The sequence below is a fragment of the Accipiter gentilis genome, chromosome 10 (assembly GCF_929443795.1).
Source record: "Accipiter gentilis chromosome 10, bAccGen1.1, whole genome shotgun sequence".
NCBI classification, from domain to species: Eukaryota; Metazoa; Chordata; class Aves; order Accipitriformes; family Accipitridae; genus Astur; species Astur gentilis.
In genome coordinates this window covers 4,312,859-4,336,241 of record NC_064889.1, presented here as the reverse complement: position 1 = coordinate 4,336,241, position 23,383 = coordinate 4,312,859, and the positions used below count along the sequence as shown (strand labels likewise).

Below are 23,383 nucleotides of genomic sequence, written 5' to 3'. Positions count from 1 at the left end.
AGCCCGGCTGCAGGCGGGCGCGAGGCAGCGGGGTCCTGAGCAGTGCAAAAAGGTGCAGGAAGGCGTTTGCGGTGCAAGACAGCCTTCTTCCCGGCGGCAGCGCCAAGGGCAGGGGAACGGGATCCCCCTTTTCCCGACCGGGGTGCGGGCGTCTGCGGCAGCCCCCTCCCAACGAGGCAGGGCAGCCGGCTGTTCGGCAGCCGAGCTGCGCGGTGCCGAGGCGGTGCTGTCACCGGTGATTGATGGCATGGTTCAGGAGGAAATAAATTCCCAGGCTTTCGCAGGAGGTGAACTGGGGGGTGTATCCATCTTAAAGATACTTAATGAATGTGCCACAGCCCGCGGAGTGGCAGCAGATACATCTCTGCAGCCAGCACTCCCCACGCTGTTCCTTGCGAGGTTCAGGCACAATTTAACAGCTTCTTATTGATTTTATTTATGTTCCCCAGGCCCTGGCAGTATCTATATTGCCCCAGTCCAACAAGAGCCCCATAGTCACGGCAGGGACCTGCACTCGCTTTTCCTTTCCTGCTCCTCATCCCTCGCCCGCTCTGGAAGGGGCAATGCAAAATCACCTGCCCCGGGGCAACTCTGGGGACAAAACCTGGTGTTTGGCCAGAAAGGATGCAGTTTGGGGCTCCTTGAAACATATTAAGGTCCACGTGGGCTTCGGCTCAGTGCTTCAGGCCAAGAAAGAGGATGATGCAGGATTACCAGAGCAATGGTGAGCACCAGCACAGCACTGGGGCAAACGCTGGTGCCACCCACACCGTCCTTGCACCGGGTCCAGGGTTGCATCTTTGGAGCTCAAAGCACAATAAAATAAGGGCCTTACAAAAGACACCCTCGCAAGACAGACTTTGGAAAGTCTTAGCTTTTATGTGGTATAGCAGACCTTCACTTTCAAGGCAAGAAAAATGGCAATCAGCAGTTCTGGTGCATGGCTTGGCTTTGTTTTTCCCTCTTTCCCTTGGGGGGGGGGGGGGAAAAAGAAAGAAAAGCAGCAAAGAACAGCAGAGACCCAGCTGACCTTTCTGGCTAAGAGACCTTGTCTGAATCACTGGATGGTAACAATGAATGAAATGCCAGTGCCCTGCCTTATAAATACCAGCTTCCTCTTGGGGTGAAATGCCAGCTTTCAAACGTGGAAATGCCGCAAAGAAAATGTCACCCTCCCCAAGGTGTGAAATGCCAGCCTGCTGCAAGCGCCCAGGCTCACCCACAGGGAGATGGGCAGGCTAGTGCCTGCTGCCGGGTCCCCAGTCTCCTCTCGTCAGGGGTCTTCTCCAAAGCTCACCGAAGACAACGGCATGAAGGGGAGAGGTCTTCGATGTGGGACAGCTGGAGCATTACTCCTCCAGCGTTATCTTTAGCATCACAGCAGCGAGCGGCTCAGGAAAGCTGTCTTTGCGATTTGCGTGGGTTTTCTTCTCTTTTCCAGTGGCTACGAGATTTGTCAGTGTGGCCAGTGAACCAAACAAATCACATATAAAGATTGGTTCTCATCAAGCCAAAACAGTTGTTTCCAGTTTTCCCAGCTAAATGGAAAAACAATTGAGCATAAGAAGATTTTGCCATCTAAAGCGTTTATCACAACCTGAACTCCTAGTTCTCAGCGAGCGCTGTTGTTGCTGGGTTTAATCCTATTTATTAAACACAGGAAATCATCCAACATACTGTCCTTGTGTGAAGAAACGCTTCCCGTGAAGCTGGCGATATTTGCAACATCACCCTTACCCTTCCTGAGGCCAACCTGGATAAAAGTTTGGCTTAATCCAAAGCCAGGTTTTTCAGCAGCTCATCCTTCCTTTTCTCCCCACTCGGCATCCTCCTGCCCCAGCTCACCCGGTGCCAAAACTCTGATATCAAACCCGTGCCAGGTCAGGGCAGCAAAGCAGGAGGGACGATTCCCCTCTCTGGGACCAGTGGTACCCCCAGGACCGTCACTGGGAGCTGTAGGGCTGCGTAAATGTAGCCAGAGCTTTCTACCTGATAAAATTACGTTGGGAAATGAATGAAGTTGCTTTTTGTCATGTGGGAATTGGAGCTGTTCTCTTTCCCCACACCCACACCTTTTTTTTTTTCCCCCGTAAATGTGTGAAATAATTTTACCACCCTTTTTTTTTTCTTTCAGCTACTCCTCCTCCCCTCAGATCTCGCCCTTCCTGGCATTTGAAAATAGCTCATGAAAAGGAGGAGGAAAGGGGGGGGGAATAAAAGGAAATGTGTGGGGATGCAAGATGGAAGGGGAGGAAAGGGAAAAACGCAGTAAGAGTGAATATACATGTTTTTCAAAGCAAATCAGGAATGGCCAATTGCTTTGACCCCAGCACCTGTTCTGGGAAAGGTCTACTAATTTGGCAAGTTTTGGAAGGCTCTTCACACCCTGTCATTTGTTAGGCAACACCTAGGAAGAAAGTGGTACAGGCATGCCTGCCTATACCTGCCTGTACCCTCGTGTGCAGGCAGCCGTCTCCAGCCAGGTGCTGGGCTGCAGCAAGGCAACGCCACCTTCCAGGGAACCCAGATACCATTTATGATTAAAGCTGGTGGGGAACCCTCTGACTAAACGGATTTTCTCCTCGCGCAATGCCTTATGGCTGGAACTGAAATGGTCGGAAAAAACATCTCGGGTTTGATAACCTTCCGGCGGAGCAAAGGCACGGCCCCGGCCCCGGACTGCAGCTCTGCCCGGGAGCCGCTGGGACCCCCAGGACCCGACTGGCACGGCAAGGGGAAGGGTCTCAGTCACCTCCGACGTTCAGCTCTGGCTTGGAGGGGGCTGGGGTTTGAAGGGCTTCTTTCACCAGCCGGCGCCAGGCTGGTGACCAGGCTGCTCCCGGCTTGCCGGCAAATGCAAGCCATTAGTGCTGGAGGCAGCTCTGGGTGGTGGTTTCGTGCCCGACCCCTCTCCCTGCCTTATGAGTGGGAGGACATCTCCGCAGGAAGCGGTTTTAATGCATCAGCCTCCATGTGCATCGCATCCAGGGCTTTCCCCCACGCAATTCTCCGTAATGGATTTAATCCTGGACTCGGAACGATGCTGCCCTCCCAGAGGTCCCTGGGGAATCAGACTCCCAGTTTCTCCCCAGCTTTCCTGCCAGGGAAACATGGCCGGGGGGGTGGCAGCCCCAGCAGCATCGTACCCCTAATGCCCTTATGCAGTACGGCTCATCTGCAAATTCCTTCTCGGCCTTGGCAGCAGTGGGGCTGCCGGCACAGGAGGAGGGATGCTCGCTGCTGGGGTGGCAGCTGGGGTAACCTTCCCCTCCTGCATCCCGGGCGAGGGGATGCGGAAACACCCCCTCTCCCCAGCACTCACACTTGCCAGCCAGATTTAAGGCCTTTGGCCACAAGGCCGTGTGCCTGTGCCTCGGCTCTTTGCCCTTTCCTGAGGTCTCTCCTGTCATTCCCGATTGCGTTGGCAATAACCTGGGCATCCCTCATCTCCTTTTGCTATCTCCTCTCTCCCTCCACGGCACCTTCCACATCTTTCTTGCTCCTGTCCTTCGGGCAATGGTTCTGGGGCCAAAGGGACGCTTTCTAGTTTTTTCTTTTAGAAAACCCAACAACCTAATTCATTGCAAAGCAACCGCTTCGTGTCTGACATGGAAGGGACTTGGGGATTTATGTTAGCGGCGGCACAGAGGGGAATCTGCGGCTGGAGCAGCAGCGGCAGGGCCGGCAGCGGCAGGCATTGCCAGCACGGCTGCTGTCAAGAGTCCTGGGGAGCAATCTCCCGAGGAGCACGTCTTCACGGGGATGCACGGACCCAGTGCCAACTCCAAAGGATGCTTCCCACCCCGGTCGGGAGCACGGCAAGCGCTCCTCACCTTGAAAGCAGCGGGAGCTGAGAAGGAAACTACGTCTCATCCTGTGCCACGCCAGCGCCCGAAAGCGCCAGGAAAGCTGGGCTGGGCTCAGCCTCGCAGCAGTAGCAGCACACCAGGGAGAGTCCGGCTGCTCTGGGCCAGGTTCAGGCCAAGAGAAAGCACCCCCATGCCCCCTGAGAGTGAAGGTGTGGGGGGTCTGCCACTGCACAGAGCTCCCTCAGCAGCCTGCGGGGGGATGAGTTGACCAAGGCTGACAGGTAGCGATGCCCCAGCCCGACACACAGCAAAGCCCGAGCAGGACCATCTTGAGATCGCAGTGGGATACCGAATATTTCTCCGGCGGAATGCCCGAGCCCAGCAATCCGCTGCTTTCCTCGGGAGATGCCACCCTGCAATGTTCCCTCTTCCCACCCTCCCACAGGGACACTCACTTTTTTCCAGCTGAGCTGAGGAACAAACAAGCCATCACCCACTCCAAGTAGGTGGGTTGGCAACGGCCGAGGAAAAGATGCTTTATGTTTGGCGACAGTCCACGGAGCTAACTCAGCAAAGCCAGATGATAGGCAGCGAAGCCACCCTTTCCAATAATAGCACTGCGCGGCATGCAGATCACTCTTGCTCAAGAGATCTCCAAGGGCTTAGTGCGAACTTCATAATACCCCTGTTTCCAGCACGCAGGAATACTGCTTGCAAAGCTAATAATTTTCTAGTGCGCCTTCATTAGCTTTTAAATGCTCTGTTTCTGGCCTCCTGTGTCTCCACAGCTGCTGGAGGCCCTGGGCCAGATCCTGCTTTCGTGCACAGCGGTGTAAACGTGTTTACCCACAGCCGAAAGCACGTAGCTGGATGTTACACCGGTGTCTGAGCGTGCTCTCGGGTGCTGACCGTCACATCACTCCCTTCGCCTCCGAGGTGACAACGACCCTACAAGACCCCCAGCCCACCTCGCTGATGTAACTTGGGTCTGACACAGTTCCTCCTCCACACCCCCACTTTTTAGCAACCTGCTGAGGTCTGTAGCTCTCAAGGTCTGCAGCTCTCAAGGTCTGCAGAAATCCCTCCTCTCCTGAGCTCACGCAAGATATTTCAACTACTGAGCCTCGAAATAAGATGCAGCACCTTTCCTCTGCACCTCCCTTCGTGCCATGGACCAAGAGGCAAAACGCTCTGAAATACACCTTAATCCTCTCTTGCAGAAGAGTCTCTTTCCAGAGCAGCAGAATTATTTTATTACAGGAAAAGTCCAACCAGGGACCATGCCAAAAGCCGTTCCCAAGCCATGTGCAAATAACCACGCATTAACAGCCAGCAAAACCCCTCTCATTGGCAAGCAGCGGAACAGGGCAGAGCAATGCGGGCTTCAACTGGAAACATCAGCTCTGCCCCAGGCAAGGCCAGCACCAGGCTCTCCATGTGTCCGGAACACCCCATCCTCCTCTCTGCTCCCCAGCATCTGCTGCTGTGGTCCCTTCACATTTTACCCTGCTCTGGGGCCGTTTTGCAGGGCCCAGCCCTGGGAGCCCACGCTCCTCTGCACCCCTGTGAGAGCATCAGAAACCTCCCCTGGCTTCAACACAGAGTCCCACAAGTGTTTTAGCTTCGTTGAACTGGCTTTTTCCCAGGAAAGCAAGTTTTGGCGGACGTTTTCCAGCCAGCTGGAAAGGAACACGGTGCCTGCCAGCACTTGCACCGCTTGGGTGTTCCCCGGGGGTCTGGACCAGACCCGGCACAAGCGTAAACCAGCATCTACTCTGGCTGGGAGATGACCGGTTGCAAAGCTGGCAGTTCAGCCTTACAAAGGCGTGGGATTTCCACACTCCATAGCTCCCAGCACAGGAACAGCCCTGCCACATCTCTCATTTGGGATGTAAGGCGGCGGGGAGGCACGATGGCCCCGGGTGAGCCCAGCTCTCCCACCGCCACTGGGGTTGGATGCGGGGCTGATTAGAGGGATTAAAAATCAGCTCAGCAGTTGGCAGCAGGAGGGATGTGCTGGCAGGGGCCAGGCTTACCAGCCTGTGGGACGCCACGGGGGGATCTTGAAAAGAAAGAAAGATCTGAGCGGGCGCATCGCCACCAGGCTCTCTCTATAACGAGGGACAGGAGCAAGCCGTGGTTAGCAAAGAGCTCCCAGATGAAAGCAGCTCCATCCCCAGGATCTTGTTATTATTTCACAGGTGCTTCTCACATACCTTTTCTTTATTGTTATTTTTCTAAGGTCTCTCATCGCTCTAGATAAACGGTGCCTCTGCGGCTGCAGGTAGCGGGTGGCAGGGAAGGCAAGGCAGCTCCTGGGGGCTGCAGCCTCCGCTGCCCGCAGCCCTGGCAGGGCCAGACGCTGCCCAAACACATGTATTCCACCTCTGGGGATGCCCAAGCGTACCAAGCATTAGGTAGGGTCTGGCAGCAAATACCCTGCACGGGACCTCAGCCCACCTCCCCAGCCCCTTCTGCCCCTCGCCAGCAGTACGGGCTTTGCAGTGGCTGGCTTCTCTGGGAATTCCTAAGAGATCCCAGCATGAAAAGCACCAGCAAAGAGCAAACTGTCATGACCCAGCCTTTACCTCTGCCTCCAGGCATGATTGCCATAAGACAGTTTGAAATCCAGGCTGAGGAGATCCTGCCCAGCCTGCCCCAAATCTGGCAGGGAAAAAAAAAAAAAAAAAAAAAAAAATCCTCCTTCCTTGAAAAGCTAAGGCTACTAAATGGCAGCCAGCCATGGATCTTTCTTTCCTCACAACGCAGCCCTGAGTGGGATGGCCTGAGCCGGGATCGCTGGGCAAAGGGGCCGTACAGGGATGGATAGTCTTCCTGCTGTAAGCTGGGGCATCCAACCCGGCCCTTGGCCTCTCCCAAACCCTGACCGAGCCTTTGTGGGGTTAGCACAACAGCGGGGTGACAAGGGAAAGCAGCAAGGCAGAAAGGGAAAGGATTAAAAATAGATTCCAGTTTTGTTTCAGCTATTGTAAAATAAAAGGTCCTGCAGCAACCATCGCTGAACCAAAAAGCACACCGGTGTCTCAGGCTACGAGGGAGCTGAACAGCAGATATATTTTTCATTAAAAGACTCGTTAATATTGCAGGTTCCTGCTGCAAACCCGCTTTCCTGGCTCTGACTGATCGCTGGAGAGCCACTTCTTCCCCCTCCCTCGCCCAGCGGAGAGGGGTCCCCGAGCCCTGAGCATCCCCTTTTGAACACTGTGTCCCTGCCTCGATGTCCCCAGGAGCCTCTCTGTCTCCCATCAGCATCCCCCCCACACGCACTCGGCGCTGCTATCGGCGGGTAGTGAGAAAGTCCAAGCGCAGGCGCTCCAAACAGGGCGAGCGATACCACGCCATCAACCTGGTGAGCGAAGGTAAATAAGAAACAAATTATCTGGCATTTAAAAAAAAAAAAAAGAAAAACGAGAGCGGTCCCAACTGCACAAGCCCAACGGCTGGTGGTAAAAGGAACTCATTTCCCCCTAATGAGAGATGACTACACTTCGTTAACTCAAACTTTCTCATTAATCACCTTTGCATCGCCTCTGCCTGCCTCATCGCTGTCAGGCCATGATAATATATGAAGAACATTCATTTGTCCCCCAATATCCCACTCAGTAAAGATAGACGGTACTGTGGAAATGGATTTACCCTGACACCCGGCTCCCAGCACAATAAGGCTAATTTAGACATGTCGTTGAGCCAAACCCTTCTTTCTCCTCTCTCCTCCCTTTATTTCATTTTAAAGCCAGCGGGTGCTGGGCTCAGCAATTAGAAGCAACAGGCGGCTGCAGGCAGAACATCGTGGGTTTGAGTGAAGGCTTCTCCTCTCCTGTCTGCTCCTCTGCCCGCGACACCCGGCCGGAGCTGCTCCCCTTGGGTACGAACCCCCGGTGCTCACACCCCGGAGGGGCTGCGCCGGAGCACCCGGTCCCACCGGCACCCGCCCGCGGCGTTTTGGGGCTCCGAGAAGCGGCACAGGAGCCATTGACGTGTGGGGGCATCTCGGTGTTGGGGTCTGGATGCAGGCAATAGCCTCTCTCGGTCCCCCCTCCCCGTGTTGGCTTTGCTGTCCCTCATGTTTCCCAAACATGCTGTATTTTATTGAAATCGTATGCAAAACGCTGCCTCCACCTCCCACGCAGCTGTTTATTTTGCAGCAGGGCTCTGTTTGTTCGAGATTTGCTCTTGCGAGGAGGGGAGGAGGGAGCAGCAGGCAGCTCTGGGAGGGGGTACATGGCTGTGTCCTGCCATTTTTAAAAAATTAAAGGAATGGGAATTAATTAATTCTTAATCAATTAACAGGGACTTCAACGTTGAGAGGTGCCAAATGCAGAAGATAAGAAAAAAAAGGCAAAAATCCCCGGTTGTTGGACACATTTCTTCTGGTAGAAAAGCTTTTTAAGAGACTAAAAAAAAAATTCACGTTCAGATGATTTTTGGAAGAAGGCAGTGAGAAGCAGGCAGAGCTGGCCGGAGCCCGGCAGGGCAGCCCGAGCGGTGCCACCCCCCCACGGGTGCTGCAGCGGGGGCAGCCGCCAGCCTGCCCACGCTTGGTCCTCCAGCCCAGCCTGTCCATCACGGGAGGGACATTCCCTGCGATCAAAGGAGCGGCGCCGGAGCGAGCTGCCCACAGAAGTCCCCAGGGCTTGCCGGCTTGCCGGGAGAGGAAATATCAAACCTGTCTGGAAATCAAACAGCAGAGTCGGAACAGAGGGGAGAAAAGAAAGAAACGACGGGGAAAACGAACCCTAAGCTGACACCCTCTGTAATCGAAAACATCCAACGCGGAGAATTGTCACCCCGCCAGCGTGGGTCGCTCTGGGGACAACACACTTTCTCATCACCCCTCGAGGCTGCAGCGGTGGGCAATGGAAATCCAAAGCGGCTCTGACCCCGGAGCAGCTTCCCCAGCCACCACCAACCATCAGCGAGGGCCCAAAGAGGACAACGGCCACCGCTCTCCAGCTGCAGGTTTCTGGCGACGAGCTCCGAGGCGTGCAGATGCAGCATGCGTAATTAAAAAGCCCGTTTGCTGGGGACGTGAAGGACATCGAGCTCCTGCCGGGAGGAGCGGTGCGGGCAGCCTGTGGGCTCTCCCACCAGCAGCAGCGGCGAGGCGAACAACTCGTTGTGTAAAAAAGAGCCCTCCTGCTGGAAGAAATCTTCCCCGCAGGTACCAAAAAAGCCCTGATGGAACCTGAACCTCATGTTTCAGCCTTATGATGCTGTTCCCTCCGCCACCCAACTGGCAGCAATGAGCAAAGACCCAGGAAACCTCACGGGTAGCCCGGAGCAGCCACCAAATACGCACGGATGAAAACCAGACACACAAAAAAACCCAAAAACCCGAGGATGCAGATTTCATGGCTCACTAATACCTCATTTGAAAGCGTTATATTATCCTGAACATTAATGGAAGCCATCTTAAAAAAAAAAAAAAAAAGGGTGTTAAAATTGGAAACAGGATGCTGTTTCTCTGCTCATCGTTGCAGTGATCTCTTGCTGATCTCCAAGTTGAAGCTGTACTTTAAAAATATTCACATGCGCATGTCAGGCACTGTGGAAGCAGGACCTCTGGCAATTTGCACTTCCATCAATTAAAAAAAACATACAGGAATTAGGAATCACAGGCAGCAGAAAGCATTTTCAGTCCAGCTGGAAAGGCCAAGGCAGGTAGACATAGAAAGTGAGGAAGGAGGAGACCGGGCGCAGGATGGATGCTCGTGTCCCCAGAGGCCCCTCTGTCCCTGTCTGACCAGTTTGGGGCAGGCGTCTCCACAGCGGAGCAATGTGGCATCCCTGGAGCACACAGGGCACGAACGGGGACCTCCTGAAGGCTTCCCAAGCGCACGAAGGAAAAGGATGGGCTCTTTTATAGGTGACCTGGGATTTTCCACCCTGACCTGCCAGCGACGTGCACCGGGAGGGTTTGCTGCCAGGCTGGACCCGAATGCAAGGAGCTGGGTGCGAGGGAGGGGTTCGCAGCCACCGTTCCCAAGCCACCACCACGGCTCCATCCCCACGCGCCCACAGCCACTGCTGGGGGCACGGGCAAGGAGGGAGGACGCACTGTGGGCACCCGTGGGAGCTGGCGCCTCGTCCTCCCCACCCGGCTCCGTCCCAGGCAAGACAGTGGAATTAAGTGCAAGTTATAATTAAGACTGGATGTTTGAAGAGAAACATAATCTCCATTCCGTGGGATTCGCCGGCACAACAGTAATTAACGTCTCATTAACATTCGCCTAATTAAGCAGTTTATGAAAGTGGATAGATTTGCATACGGCTCCACTTCAGCTTCAGTGCATCCAGCTATATCCAGGCACCAGAGTTAACCCTTCCAGGACATTCCCAACTCCCCTCAAGACTTCCCAGCCTCTCCCTGAGAGGCCACGAGCTGCCGTAGCTGCGCATCTCACTGCATGGCCCTAGCCAAAACCAGGTAAAACATCTCCTCTCTGTCACCTCTTTTCAAGACAAAGCCATCCTAAGGCCTTCAAACTTTCTCTGTTGGTTATCGATTTTTAAAACCAACCCTCTGCTGGTTTCAATGCTTTCCTCCAGATCCTCGACACGTTCATCAGAGAAGCAAAAAAGACTTGTAAGAGTTTCTGAAGATGGGGAGAAATGTTTCCTAAAACATTTCATGCTATACGCATTTCCAAATGTTCTTTAATGTTTAAAAACAACGACTTCAAGATTAAAGAGACGCTCCAAATTTCAAACACCAGCTTAAAAGCAGGGTGCAACAAGATGTCTCAGCAGCTTCCAAAAAGGTTTTGACATAGGGACTACATCCACTCTCTTTTAGAGTCTTCCCCTCATTGAGAGGAAAGGAAAACCAGCAAGAGCAGTGGACAGTCCCCAGGCCCCCAGCTGATGTCCCATCCCCCTTGGGAACAGCAAGGACCAGGACCACCATTCCCACATGGATCCTGGGGCAGCGAGGGATGTATAACACAGCCCATCAAACAAGACGCATCCCACATGCAGCCCCTTAGCGATAAGTCACTTGAAGTGCTGGACATAACATTTTCCGCTGTTAATACTGGCTTTCTCTTCTGGTGTTGGATTAGTAAAGCCGCTGCATCCATCATGCACTTAAAAAGACCATGTGCAAACTTCCCTCCCCCCCAGCATCTCCTGGAGGGGGGGGGGGGGGAAATGAGCTCTCTAGTCAGTGGTTAATGCCTGGAGACAAGATGCAACTTTGCAGCAAATACGGTGGGAGAGAAAAATTCATGACACAGCCTTTCATTGAAAATCAATAAAGCCCAGACCTGCCTGTGATATACACACTCAATTTATTCCCTGCTTGGCTTGCTGCATCTTCACCACCAGCCCTCTTGGATCAGTCCAGGTCCTCGCTGGAGGATGCAGTGCCCCTGCCCGGCTCTACCCCTGGGTCACGGCACCAAAGCCACCAGAGCCACGTTAGCGTGCGATTGTCACCTCCCTGAACCTGGCAGTCCTGGGCTCGTGGCCCCATGTCCCTGGCTGGAGCAAGCCGCACTCCCATGGCTGCAATCCAGCACCCACAGCATCCCTCCCCACAGCGTGGCCGGGAGCGGGAGCCCAGCTGTGCCCTCGGGTGGCAAAGGCAATTTCAGAGTTTTCTTCCATCTCACAACAGGTGCCTACAGCTATAGCAAAGTGCCGCGCTGGGCTCCGCCGGGGCCGGGGAAATGCTCCTGATTTGCACTTGAAACACCTCTGTCTTGAAAGCACATCTTAATTTTCTCCTCAGACCAGCAGCCACAAAACCTTCCTGGAAGTGGTGATGGACCCAGCCATCCTTCTGAGCCGAGCTGGGGCATCTTCCAGCCCCTCCTGAGCCCGACCCACGGGACTCCCGTCACTCATCCTGTCCTGCTCCCCCTTCCCCTCCAACGGGGGCTTCGAGACCCCCAAGAAGCACCCAAAATCGCTGCAGATTTAGACGTTAAACTCTGCCTTTAACCTTTTTCTTCCTCCCTCCTCCAAATCTCCCCTTCGATGCAGAAAACGCTCCCAGAAGTCGGGGGGGGGGGTGGGGGGCTGGCCCTGCGCTTTGCCCATCCCCAGTTTAGGGGGGACCCCGAAATGCTGGGAAACCAGAATAGCAGCCACTCCCTTGTGATGCTGGATCTGCATCCCTAGGGCATCCCTCCTGCAGCCAAATCCACATGCGAGCCAGGAGGTCGGCTCAGGGACGCAGGCAGGATGCAGGAGCCACAACCGTTGGGACCACAGGGCAGAGGCAAAGAGCCGCCCCGACGCCAGGGTGAGGGGCTGATGCCAACCCAGCCCCGCAGCGGCTGCCTTTGGCATGGGGCAGGCTGCCCCCAGCTGCGAGCAGAGCAGCCGGGGAAGGCGGGGGGGATTTGGGGAGAGGTGGGTGCCCAGCTGTGCTGGGGGCTTTGCCTTTGCGCCGGGCTCTGCAGGACAGGACAGCCTGACCTACTTTCTCCGGCGGCACAGTCATGCCAGCCACAGCAGAAGCGCGGGGTTTCTTCTCTCCTCCACCACGTACAGATGTCTTCTTATAAACCGGCAGCGAGATTGCGGTGGGGCTGGCCAGGGTCCCCTCCCTGCCACCTTGCCTCCCTCGCCTCCGGCCAGGCTTGCTGCCTTTGAATGGATGCCCTCCTTTCCCTACCCTTCCCCGAAAAATTCACGGCACATCTCAGCCAAGAGGAGGATTTATTGATCGTCTTATCTGTGTCTAATCCCAGCCGGAGCGCCGTGATAAACGAAGCCAGCTAAATAAAATGCCTTCCTGCAAGGTCTCTGTGTCAAGAGGAGCTGGCTACTAGTGGGGTGCAAAGCAGGGAGCAGCCCCCCAGGGACCCCAGACCCACCTGGACAGGGAAGAGCAGCCCACGATGGCAAAGACATTGAAGCGAGGATTAACGCGCCGTGCTGCAAACGCCCATCCGAAGCTGAGGGCAGGGGTTGGGGGGGACGAACCAAACCCAAATCACTCCATCTAATCGATGGTAAGCAGTTTAAACCCTGTTTCTCTGCAGTTCGGGGAGCCCTAATTCCAGGCATGACCTGAATCTCTTTAAAGAGAGAAGGGAGGGGAGGCAGGCAGGCAAGGAGGGGGGAGAGCCAGAAGTGACGAGGATGCTAATTTGTCCCTGTTCCCTCTCTGCCAAACAGCATCTAAGAGAAAAAGCACCTGCTAAAGAGAAGGGACCCCCACGGAGCAGAGATTGCATGGTGCGTGCTCGCAGAAATCCCTATTACCCAGCCTGGACCAAAAACACTCGACGCAAGAGCGAGCAGGATGACAGACGCCGCCGTCTTTGCGAAGAAGAGCCTGGGGTGCACCAGGCACAGAACCAGGCCGCCTCCTCAGCACCGACAAGCCAGCAAAGCGAGCTCCAGCCCACCGCAACGCGAGAAGGGAGCAGGGGAGATGCTCAGCCCAAACGCGGCGCGGCCGTATCCAGGTCAGCCGGTGAGCCTGCCGGAAAGCGCGGGCTTGGGCTATAAAAAGCATGGGTGAGATGCTGGGAGCATCCTAGAGCGGCAAGGAACAGGTCAGGGTGGTCCTGCCCTCTAAGCAAGTGGGGCCAGGGTGGTGAGGGGCTGCAGAGGATGGCACCAGCCACGCAGGACAACAGGCAAGCGCCCTTCTCCCTGGGATTTCCAAAGTAATGATCCATAAGACAGCAGTAAGAGTTACCGCTGGTTTTCCAAAGGGAGATGGGGTGTGAAAGAAGGGGGACAGAGGTTGCCAACAGGGCAGGACTGGCAGCAGGAGAGACGCGGTTTGGCACCCGCAGCCCCGCGCCGAGGAGGAGGAATCGGCATCCCTGGTGCGCGGCACCGAGCGGCAGTGCTCCTTCAGCAGGGAGGTGCCGCGGGGACCCCCAGCCCGGGACCCCCACTCTGTGCGGGAGCAGACATCCAACGTGCACTGAAACGGGGACGAGGCCACTGACCCAATGAGCCTGTCATCCCTGCAAGCCTATTCCTGGACAAGGCACACGCATGTGGCCAAGAGCCTTTCCCTTAGCTGGGCGCAGCCCCAAATCCACTACAGCCAACGGACAGAGGCAGGGCTGCACCGGGCTTTGATCCCAAGCTGTTCCCAGCCTGCTGCCCTCCTGTCACCCCATGCCACAATGTCCTCACTGCCCTCCCAACGAGAATCAAAAATCGACCCCCAACCCCTCCTTGGAGGCCTGAGCTTTGCCAGACCTGGTGCCGAGCACCACAGAGCAAAGAGTTAATGGGTGATGGGGGGAAAAGGCTGGGATGCTCGGTCCTTGCCGTTGACTCACGCAGTCATTTCTCCCTTCAAGCCAGGGGAAAAAAAAAAAAAAAAAAAAATTAAAAAACAAAATTCAGGCAAGCCGTTGAAAAACCAGAGATAAACAGAGAGGAGATGGAGGCAGCTAATGAGGTCCCCGGCCCCGGCAAGAGGTGCGAGGAGAGCGCAGATGCTGCTCCGGCCAGCAGCGATCCCACCCGCCGGGCACAAGGAACACACGAGGGACGGCACTGCCCAGCACAGCCCCGACACGGCTGGCAGGGACCTGCAGGGCAGCTCCGGGGAGCCGTCCCCAGGGTGGCAGAGCAGCCAGCCTCGGGGCCAGGACTCCCGGCAGCCCTTAGGCGGCATCTGTAGAGTCACGTTACCAAAGGGATGGCAGGATACCCTGGCCCCATGGAAACCTCACCGTGCTGCAATGAGCAGGCTGGGATCATTCCCAGATTTCTTTTTCTGCCCCCCCCCCCCCCCCTCCCCCCCCAAATTGTACGAGCTTAACAATGCTGGGCCAGGGAGGAAGCCAGACCCCCTGCATCCCCCTGGCTCAGCCACCCCCTGCCCCAGGGACTGAAAAGGGAGAAAAGCAAAAAAACCCCTTGATTCTTACAGTTAAAACCAAATGTGTCACTTCAGTAACAAATTGGCCTGCCTGACTGGCAGAAATAGCTCTGTTAATATATATATATGGTTGATTGGGGGTTTTTTTGGTTGCCTTTTCCAAATGAGTTCAAGAATAGGGAGATTTTAAAGTCCCTGTGGACAGCGAGTCTTTCTGCTCCCTTCCCTGCACCCAGCAAGGTAATTATCTGCCAGGAGCCTGGCTGTGAGATGGCTGGTTACACCACTAATTATCAAGAATGAGCCAGTCCCCCAGGGCACCCTGGGTCCATCCCCATCCCTCTCTGCCTTCCTCCACCTCCTCCTCCTCCTCACCCTGGGGCGCACAGCAGAAGAGCATCTTGTGTTTAGCATCGCAGCCAGGAGGGCCTTGTCCTCCTCCCTTGGATGCCAGAGGTGCAAAGGTACCCCTGCCCACCCAAGGGACGAGGGACGGAGGACAGAGGGACCCCAGAAACTTATCCGTTGCCAAGAGGTTGCTCCTTGCCATGAGGCTACCTTGGGGATGAGGACACGGTGGAGAGCACCACTTCTGCTGGTACCAAGACACTTAGAAAGTTTGTCATTTAGAGTCTGCTTCAGCCTCTTCTGGGGGGGATGCTTAGGAAGTAGAGGCTTCCCGAGAAGTCTCCTCTTCCCAAAAGGAAAGCAAAATATCTCTGAGCTTGGGGGTATTTAGCTCACAGGAGAGGCAGGGCTGCTTTCCTCACCTGGACTTCTCTCCTTTTCACTCCTCACAAGCTTCCCCGTCTCCTCAACGCCAGCTGCTGCCACCAGGCAAAAGTCACATTTAAAGAAGCCGCCCGCTTTGTTTGCAGAGGGGCACGCCGCGAGTCGCCCAGACGCCAGGGTGACCGCCTGCTGAGCAGCATGGAAGGCAACCACGGGGGAACGCCGGGAAGATGCCACTCTTGCACGTGATGCGCCGGGAGGAGCATCTTTCAGTGCCTGGCCCAGCAGCCGGTGCGGTTTGCGAGGCAGGAGGGAGCTGTCGGAGCCCAGACGCCCCTACGAGAACGGCTTAGAGCTGCCAGGACGTCACGCAGTCGTCCTCCTCGCCGGCAGTAGGGAATAGGATCTCGAGGGAGCGTGCAGATGGATGCGCTCTCCATCCTTGGATCTCAGAGCGCAGACCAGCTCGGTAAGCTGAGGAACTCGGAAGACGGTTCAGGCTCTCCAGATTTACACCCGCCCCTTCCAGATGCTCCAGTGCAAGACCTCCGAGGCCCCCACGACACCAGGAGCAGGGACCTTGGATCTCGAGGGAGCAGCAACAGCAAGAACTGGGGTGTTCTCAGCACTTAAGCTGGGCACCCAGCACAGAAAGCCTCCCAGCTTTCACAGCCCGAAGTTACTTATCCAAAGCTCTACCAGGACTCAGAGAGGAAGCCCCAGCTCGTCACTCCAGGGGCTCCAAGACTTCACTGGACCGTACACACAGGCTGTCCTCCGTCCTACCATCCCTCAGAGATCCCCCTCTCCGGCTGTATATCCCACCCTGACCCAGGGAACCCAGAGCAGGGCCGAAATAGCCCTCAGCCAGCCGGTGCAAGCCCAGGGCTGGTGTGTTCCCAACATCGACCCCTGCCCGCTGCCTGCTTGTTTCAGCTCCCCCAGGAGATGCAAAGGGGATGATGCCAGTCCTGCGTAGCAGGGCTGCCCCACAGAAAGAACTCAGTGGGACACCTCCTGCCATTAACGGGCAGGATCCCAGGCAGCCCTTGGAAGCACCCGAGGTGGGATGAGGACAGGGCTCACTCCCATCTCCCCATCACTGTAAGGAAGACAGCTCTGCCCCCCACTACCCCCCCCTCTATCCTCCAAGGCTCTGGGGCCCCCAAATGTAGGGAGCTGCTCAGAGGCTGCACCACACCGGCTGGACAGGAGGAACAGGCACTCACCCGGACACCGTTCCTGGATAACTCAAGCTCCTCTTCCCATTCCCCCCACTCAACCAAGAGCAAGACAAGCCTGCAAGCAGCCTCAAGGCAAGCCGGCGACCGCTGCTCCACGCTCACCTGTGCTCTGCCCCTCCGGAGAGCGGCTTGGAGCTGCTCAGCCTTTGCAACAAATTCCCCTCCGCAGCAAGACATCAGCCTTTGGGTGCTGCTCGCCCCTTCCGCGCGTTGGCTGCTCTGCCTGCCTTTGGGATTTTTTTTTCCTTCTCCCTCCCCCCTCTTCCTCCCCACCCCCCACCCCACCCCCCCACCCCCCACCCGGAGCATTTTGAATGTGCAGATGCCCCAGCTTCTTAAAATTCAGCCTGGGGGCGTGGGAAGTGTTTTGGAACATGCCCAAGCTGTCTGCTCCGTGCGTGCGTGCTGCTAAAAACGATCCACCTACAGCCCCCATCTCCTGCGCTGCTTGTCAGCGCCGCCGTGCCTTTCCAAAGATAAGCAAGCTTACACACGCAGCCGGGTATCAAAGCACCAGGAGCAATCCCGTCAGGGCCGGGGGGAGAAACTTCTCTGCTCAGAGTCACCAGGCAAACTTTTTATGTAGCAGTGGTGAATGAGCAGGGTGCTGGATGGACAACCGTGGGAACAACGCCCTTGAGCCAGCGCTGCCTCCATCCCCTCCGCATTACAGCCAGGAAAGAGCATCACTGCTGCACAGGTGGAAAACAGATGCAGAAAAACCAATTTACTTGCTATCAAAGGATGCAGCAGCAGGACTGGAGGGCGAATGCAGCCCCCCTCATTATAACAAAGGTTTCGCAGCAGCGGGCTGCGCTATAAACACGTGTTTAGGATACCCAGCTCGGCAGCCCTGCCCAACAGCTGAGCATCCATGTGGTTGCGTGGTCCAAGGGAGCGTAACACATCTCCTCCCAAGCAATTCCCAAGTGCTTTACCAACAAATAAATGAGCTACAGAGATTTAATGACTTAACCTGTAAAACACCGCTGGCAAAGCCCAGCTTGTCTAAGGCAGTAGCGAGCAGCTCTTGTTGGGGCGCCCAACCGAGTTAACGGAGAAACACCAACTTACACCAGCTCAGTATCTGGCCCCAGCAGCCACCATGTTAAAAAAAAAAAAGGGAATATAAACCACTGAGGCTGAGATCTGGTCAGAAGAGGCAGGCTGAGCCCTCCTGCCATGTGCAGGGTATACAATGAAGGCTCCAGGTCCCCGAAGGATGAGGACAGCAGGACCATCTCCAGCCCAACAGCCTGGCTCTGGATTCACAACACAAGCTGTTCAAAATCAGTGACAAGGTTGCTTTTCCCTTTGCTTTTAAATCCCTCTGGCAATCTGGCCTTTAAGTGCTCATCAATCCATTCAGGGCAGTCCCGTCGTCGTCGTCCCCCCAGCATCACTTCTCTGCAAATTTGAGTGAAATTGATATTTTCCTATCAGAAACATGAAATTTCAAACACACAGAATATTGGATTTGAAAACTGACTTTTGTTGGGAAGGTGCCTGTCTCTTTGTTCACAAAAGGGCTCATTTTTCCTGGAAAAGGGCCCAGATTTTGAGTGAAAGATCAATAACATGCAGAAAACGGGTCCTTTTATTCAATTTTGCCACGATACCAAAAAGAAAAGAAAGAATCCAATGCTGAGACTGAATGACTTCAAAATATTTTGCATTTGTTTACCCCATTGCGATGCCGGAGCGTCTATTCAAAAGGAGCTCAATGGGAAGGATGCAGCCTTGGGGACTCTCTTTGAGCATCCCCCTGTCTCCTGCTGGTATCCCACTGGGAACAGCATCCCCAGCACTGCTCCAGCCCAACCCCAGCCCTTTTGGGGGGAATTATTAGAGATTTAACGGCTGCCTCCTCTGCCCTTCCTTGGACGGAGGCCAAGGAGCTCCCCCACCGAAACACTCAAGGATGACCCTCTGCCCACGCTAATTACAGGGAAGGGGGAATCGAAGTTTTATTTCAATTACATTCTGGGTGGGGGGAAGAAAGAAAGAAAAAAAAAAAAAACCCCACCATGAAGACACAGCATTCAAGATGCTGTGCAACAGTCATGACATGCTGCATCCTCCCCGATCCATATGGGGGAAAACTAACACTTTGGCAAATTTATGAAGATGTGTGAAAGTGATTATATTCCTGAAAATATCTCAAGTGGAACGGCCTACCTGGCATATTTTGTTAGTCATGAAACACGCTCCCTCCACCGACTGTAGTTTGTGGCTTCCCATCTGCTTAAATACTTTAAATACTGAAACTTTCTTATTTTTTTCAGCTGAAATAGCACGCCGGCAGCAGCAGCATACTGCTGACTCAGGGGCGCGGGATGGGGACGTGCTCGCCACCAGCAAAGGGATGCAGAAGATGCCACGCCAAGAGGGCAAGAGAGCAGAGGATTCGCCACGCGGGTGATAAGTCCTGCTTCTGGCCAAGAAACGCAAGAAGTCAGCTTGTGTTAAGAGCGTCCGGCAAGGGAATGCCAAGTGCAAACCAAAAGAAGAATATTTTGGGTCAAGCGTGGGCATGAAAGGGAAAAGGTTAAAGGAAAGAAATGGCTCTGGTCTGCCATTTTCATTTCATTTTGCCAGAAATAAAAGGCAACGGTTGTACAGCTTACAAGTCCCCACCGCCAAGCCCAGCTTTGAGCGAAAGATGGGGTTTATGGGCGCTTGGTCCAGGGCAGCTGCCACCCTGACACCGCCCCCCCCCCCCCCCCCTCCAATTCCTGCTTTCATGGGGAGCGATGCCCCTTTTGTCCCAGGGGAGCTGGGGAGAAGGTTCCAAGGCACGAGGGCTCACTAAACCCTGAGACACTGCTGCTGGCATCCTCCCGGGGGGGACCCGGCTGCCTCCCCCCCTGCCCTCTCCTTCTCATTAGTTGATAGCTTCTATTTTAAACCCCTGGCTGGAGTCGCTCTGACCACAGCAGCAGGAGGTGGGGTGGGCATGCACGGGGATGCAGCCGGAGCTCAGCACCATGGCAGCACACCGGGAGAAGCAGGCAAGCCCCAGCGAAGGCAGCTGCCTGTGCACACAGGGCTTGGGCAGCAGATGCGAAAGAAATCCAGCCGGGACTCCCTAACTCAAAGGAGACGGCCAAGGGGGAGCCACGGCAGCAGAGGAACATCCCCCCCCAAAACAGCTCGGGCACAAGCCCAATCTCAGCAGGCTTCCCTGAAGGTGTCCTTAGATGTGCTCGAGCATCCTGCACCCCAGGAAAACTCTGGGTATCAGCACCAACCAAGCGGTTAAGCACAAAGGGATAATTTTAAGTCATTTAAGCAGTTTTCTAGTGGTTGCACGAGGCAAAGGCAATTGCGTCCCGCAAAGCGACAGTGCATAGTACTCACGGCGTAGCTACAGTGCAATTACTCTTAGCCTGATTATGGAGAATGATCAAACTAGATGGGAACATCTCGGCCGAATCGCCTCCTCCCCGGGGCGCGTGGGCTGTGCTATAGAAACCCCAGCTATAGATACACATAAAGTAGAGCAGAGACCAGTAGAATATGATGAACGTTTTCCCAAATGGCAGTGCAAAGCTGAATATTAGGTGATTTATGGTGGATTCCCTCCAAGTGAAAATCTCTCCTACCATGGTAGTGGTTTTTTTACAGCTCATTTGGCTTTTCATTTGCTGAACGGCTTTGTGCTGTTTTCCCTTGCAGGATGGGGCCTCATCGTTTGTGTTTTCTTACAGATTTTTTTTTTTTCCTCCTAGAAGAAAACCATCTCTTCTCCTGTTCTCCGTGAGCCTAATTCTGCATCCCCAGCTGGTGTGCAAGAGTACTGGAGTTACTCCCACTTTCCAGGGGGATACATCATGTCAGAGGCAGGGGCTTTTGTTCAAGGTCCAATACCTGGAGGAGGAGTTTCTCCTTCCAAATGGAGATAGTCCCCGGGAGAAATAATCCCACTGGAAATAATCCGGTGCAAAGAGGGTTTACTGCATCTTTTTAAAGGCTCTTTCTTACTGACAATTGATGAGTTCATAGCTACCAATATCCATTAGAGGGTTTATTTTATTTCTTGTTAGAAAATAAAATAAAAAGGCAGAGTCTGAGAAGAGTAAAACCAGCCACAGAGACTGACAGCAGCTGCCTGGCAGACAGTGAGTGAATATGCTCTGACAAGATGAAATGTTTTTTCTTTCATTGAAATCACTCCCTTTCCGAATGACTAATACGCAGCTATCGCACCATGGATATTTCCAGAGTGATGAGATGTTTTTAAAATATCTCACTGTGCCTCAAAATATCTCACTCTGGCTCAATAGATCATCCAAAACACCACCCACGGAAATCATAAATAAATAGATACTATATTGCCGTAAAAGAGCAGACTGGCCAGGGCCAGGGCAGCATCCTTCATCAGCAAGTAAACGAGGCCACTGAACTTCTCACCTCGGCGCACGGCTCCTGCAGCGAGGCTTTTTGGAGATTGAGACACCTTCTCCTCTCCCCAGCACCTTCGCAAATCTGCCCTGTGCAGCCTAGCTCCTCGACGTTACAGACGTCTCCTTGAATGAGCAAATTGGATGTAAGAGGTACAGCGGGTTCCGTGGTACCAGCAACCACCCGCACTCACCAGCACCAGCACGGCGGTCCCCGAGTAGGTGGCTGACAGGATCTGGCCCACAGGGCACCCCTGGAAACCCACATACCCCCTTGGGCATCCCCTCGCCTATGCAACAGCTTCAAACCCCAAGCAGCAGGACCCAGAAACGCTCCAACTTACTCCCTGCCCCATAACATCCAGCGATGCTGCCGAGTCCCCTTTGCACATCGCTCCCCCCGTCGGCAAGCAAAGAGGGTGGGGAAAAAGACACCCACACCCTGGGAACAGCAGGCATTTGGGTGAAGTGCCAGCTGGGGTGCCAGCCCGGCGGCCCCCCACGTCACTTTGCCCTGGCCCCCCCGGTGGCAGGTCCCAGCCTGGCACCGCAGCATCCCGCTTCGGAGCCAGGAAACTCCTGCCCTCCTGATAAAGGCTCCAAGGAATTGTGACAGAGCAGTTGCAAAGCCACCCCTAGGCAGCTGATTTTGTTTTTTACACATCTCAATGCACTCGCTCCGGGCTTAGAGAGAAAAAAAAACAGGAAAAATGGTAACAAGAAGGCACAGAGTGGGGGGACCCATCGGCTGACCTGCCTTGCATGTCCTCCAACCCCGCTGGGTGGGAGAGGGCTTGTGCCAGGCCCCCGTGCAGTCCTCCTCCCTCCAGGGAAAGGACCCGACTCCCAGCCCAGGCTTGGATTTGGGTACAAGGGCAACTCCACTCACTCAGTAGGACAAGCACAACTCCCAGAAAGTCCGAGTGCAGATGTACTTTAAAAGCTCCCTGAATCCCGATGGCTCAGGCAGCTGCAGCCCAGCCCAGCCCTGGCTCGCTCTGCTTTTTCTCTTCCCTAGGAATCAGGCAAAACTTTTTGTCCTGCTGATTGAAGGAAAAGCAAGCAAATCATTTTGAGGAACTGAAAATGGGCTCCTTTGCTTTTCTCAGCAAGATTAAAAAAATTGTTCGCATCACCCAGGCTCTGTTGCTCCCAAGTTGTTTTCCTCTTTAGAGGCATTTACCGAAGTGCGTTTTGAAACTTTGGGAGATGAAGTGGCTCTTTGGAACAGCCGAGTCAAAATATATCCCTCGGAAACCACAGACAGCCTGACGCTTATCTTCTTTATTCCAAAAGGGCTGAAACTACTTGTCCAGCACAGCAGGAATTGGCGGTTTCCCTGGGTTTGGGAAAGGAAACCACCTTGCCCATAGAAATTCAATCCTGGTGCTGACGGGCATGGGGAGCCCAGCATCAGGATGCTGCAGCGATGGAGCATCGACTCCCAACGTCCCTTGCAGAGCTCTGCCAGCCCAGCCAGCCCTAGTCATTCCTGGCAACCTTTGCTTGGCTTTTTCCTCCGATTCCCATTCCTCCCACTGGAAACAGGCAGCACTGGGGGGGGGGGGGGTGTGCTGCAGAGAGATGACAGAGATGCTGCAAAGGGAGGAAGAAGAAAGCCAAGGCCCCGCATTTCCAATGAAGATAGCTCCAACATCTGTCCTCAGCCAGAAATGTATTCACCCGCACAGACACACTCATCAGATGAGGCTCTAAAATATTTACTGCCCAAATATCAATCCTCATAAAGCGAGGCAGCCATTCGGGCTCAGGGAGGGGGAAGGAGATGGGGCGGGTTGTCAATAATGTCATAACCACGGGCAATTTTATGTATCTCTGGAAATGGCCAAGGAACACGTAGTTTGACAGATGTGCAAACGGGTAATGCAGGCTTCCTAGTTATGAGCATGAGGATGTCAAGAGGAATAGATGAGCAGTAATTCAAAGTATATTGGGCTTAGAGAAGTACACGGGCATCGTAATGAATACGGGATGGGCACCGCGGCGGAGGGAGGGCTGGAGAAGGAGGAGTCGGCGCGCTGGTCTGGGAACGCCGCCCCTGCCGATGCCACGGAGTGACCGCGGGGACAGGGGAGCCGGGTGGGTATTTGGTGGGCAAAGCCATGCTGCCGTGGGGTGTTACCGCACCAAGGGACGTGTCTGCCTGTCTCTTGCTTCCTGGGGCTGGACCGACCTCCAGGATGACTTCTCCTTCTTCCTCCTTCCCAACTGCGTCTCTACACAAGCCTCTCCCACCATTGTGCCACCTTTCCTTTCCTCTGCTGGGAAACTCAAGGTTTTGGCCAAATACCTGCATTTTTCACCAAGAACGGTCAAAAGAACCTCACCAAGAAACTAAATTAAGTT

The 23,383-nt window shown here is 54.7% G+C and overlaps 1 protein-coding gene across 3 annotated transcripts in view; it reads right to left on the bottom strand.

Annotated features, from left to right (window-relative positions):
- LINGO1 (leucine rich repeat and Ig domain containing 1) overlaps positions 1-23,383 on the bottom strand; it is a 166,209-nt gene that overhangs the window by 121,651 nt on the left and 21,175 nt on the right. Inside the window, exon 1 of one of the 3 annotated variants that reach the window (XM_049811466.1) lies at positions 12,656-12,673. The exons of the other annotated variants lie outside the window; for them this stretch is intronic. The gene's annotated coding sequence lies outside the window, so the exon portion shown is untranslated. Of the gene's footprint in view, positions 1-12,655; positions 12,674-23,383 lie in introns of those variants that run through there. 3 annotated transcript variants of the gene reach the window in all.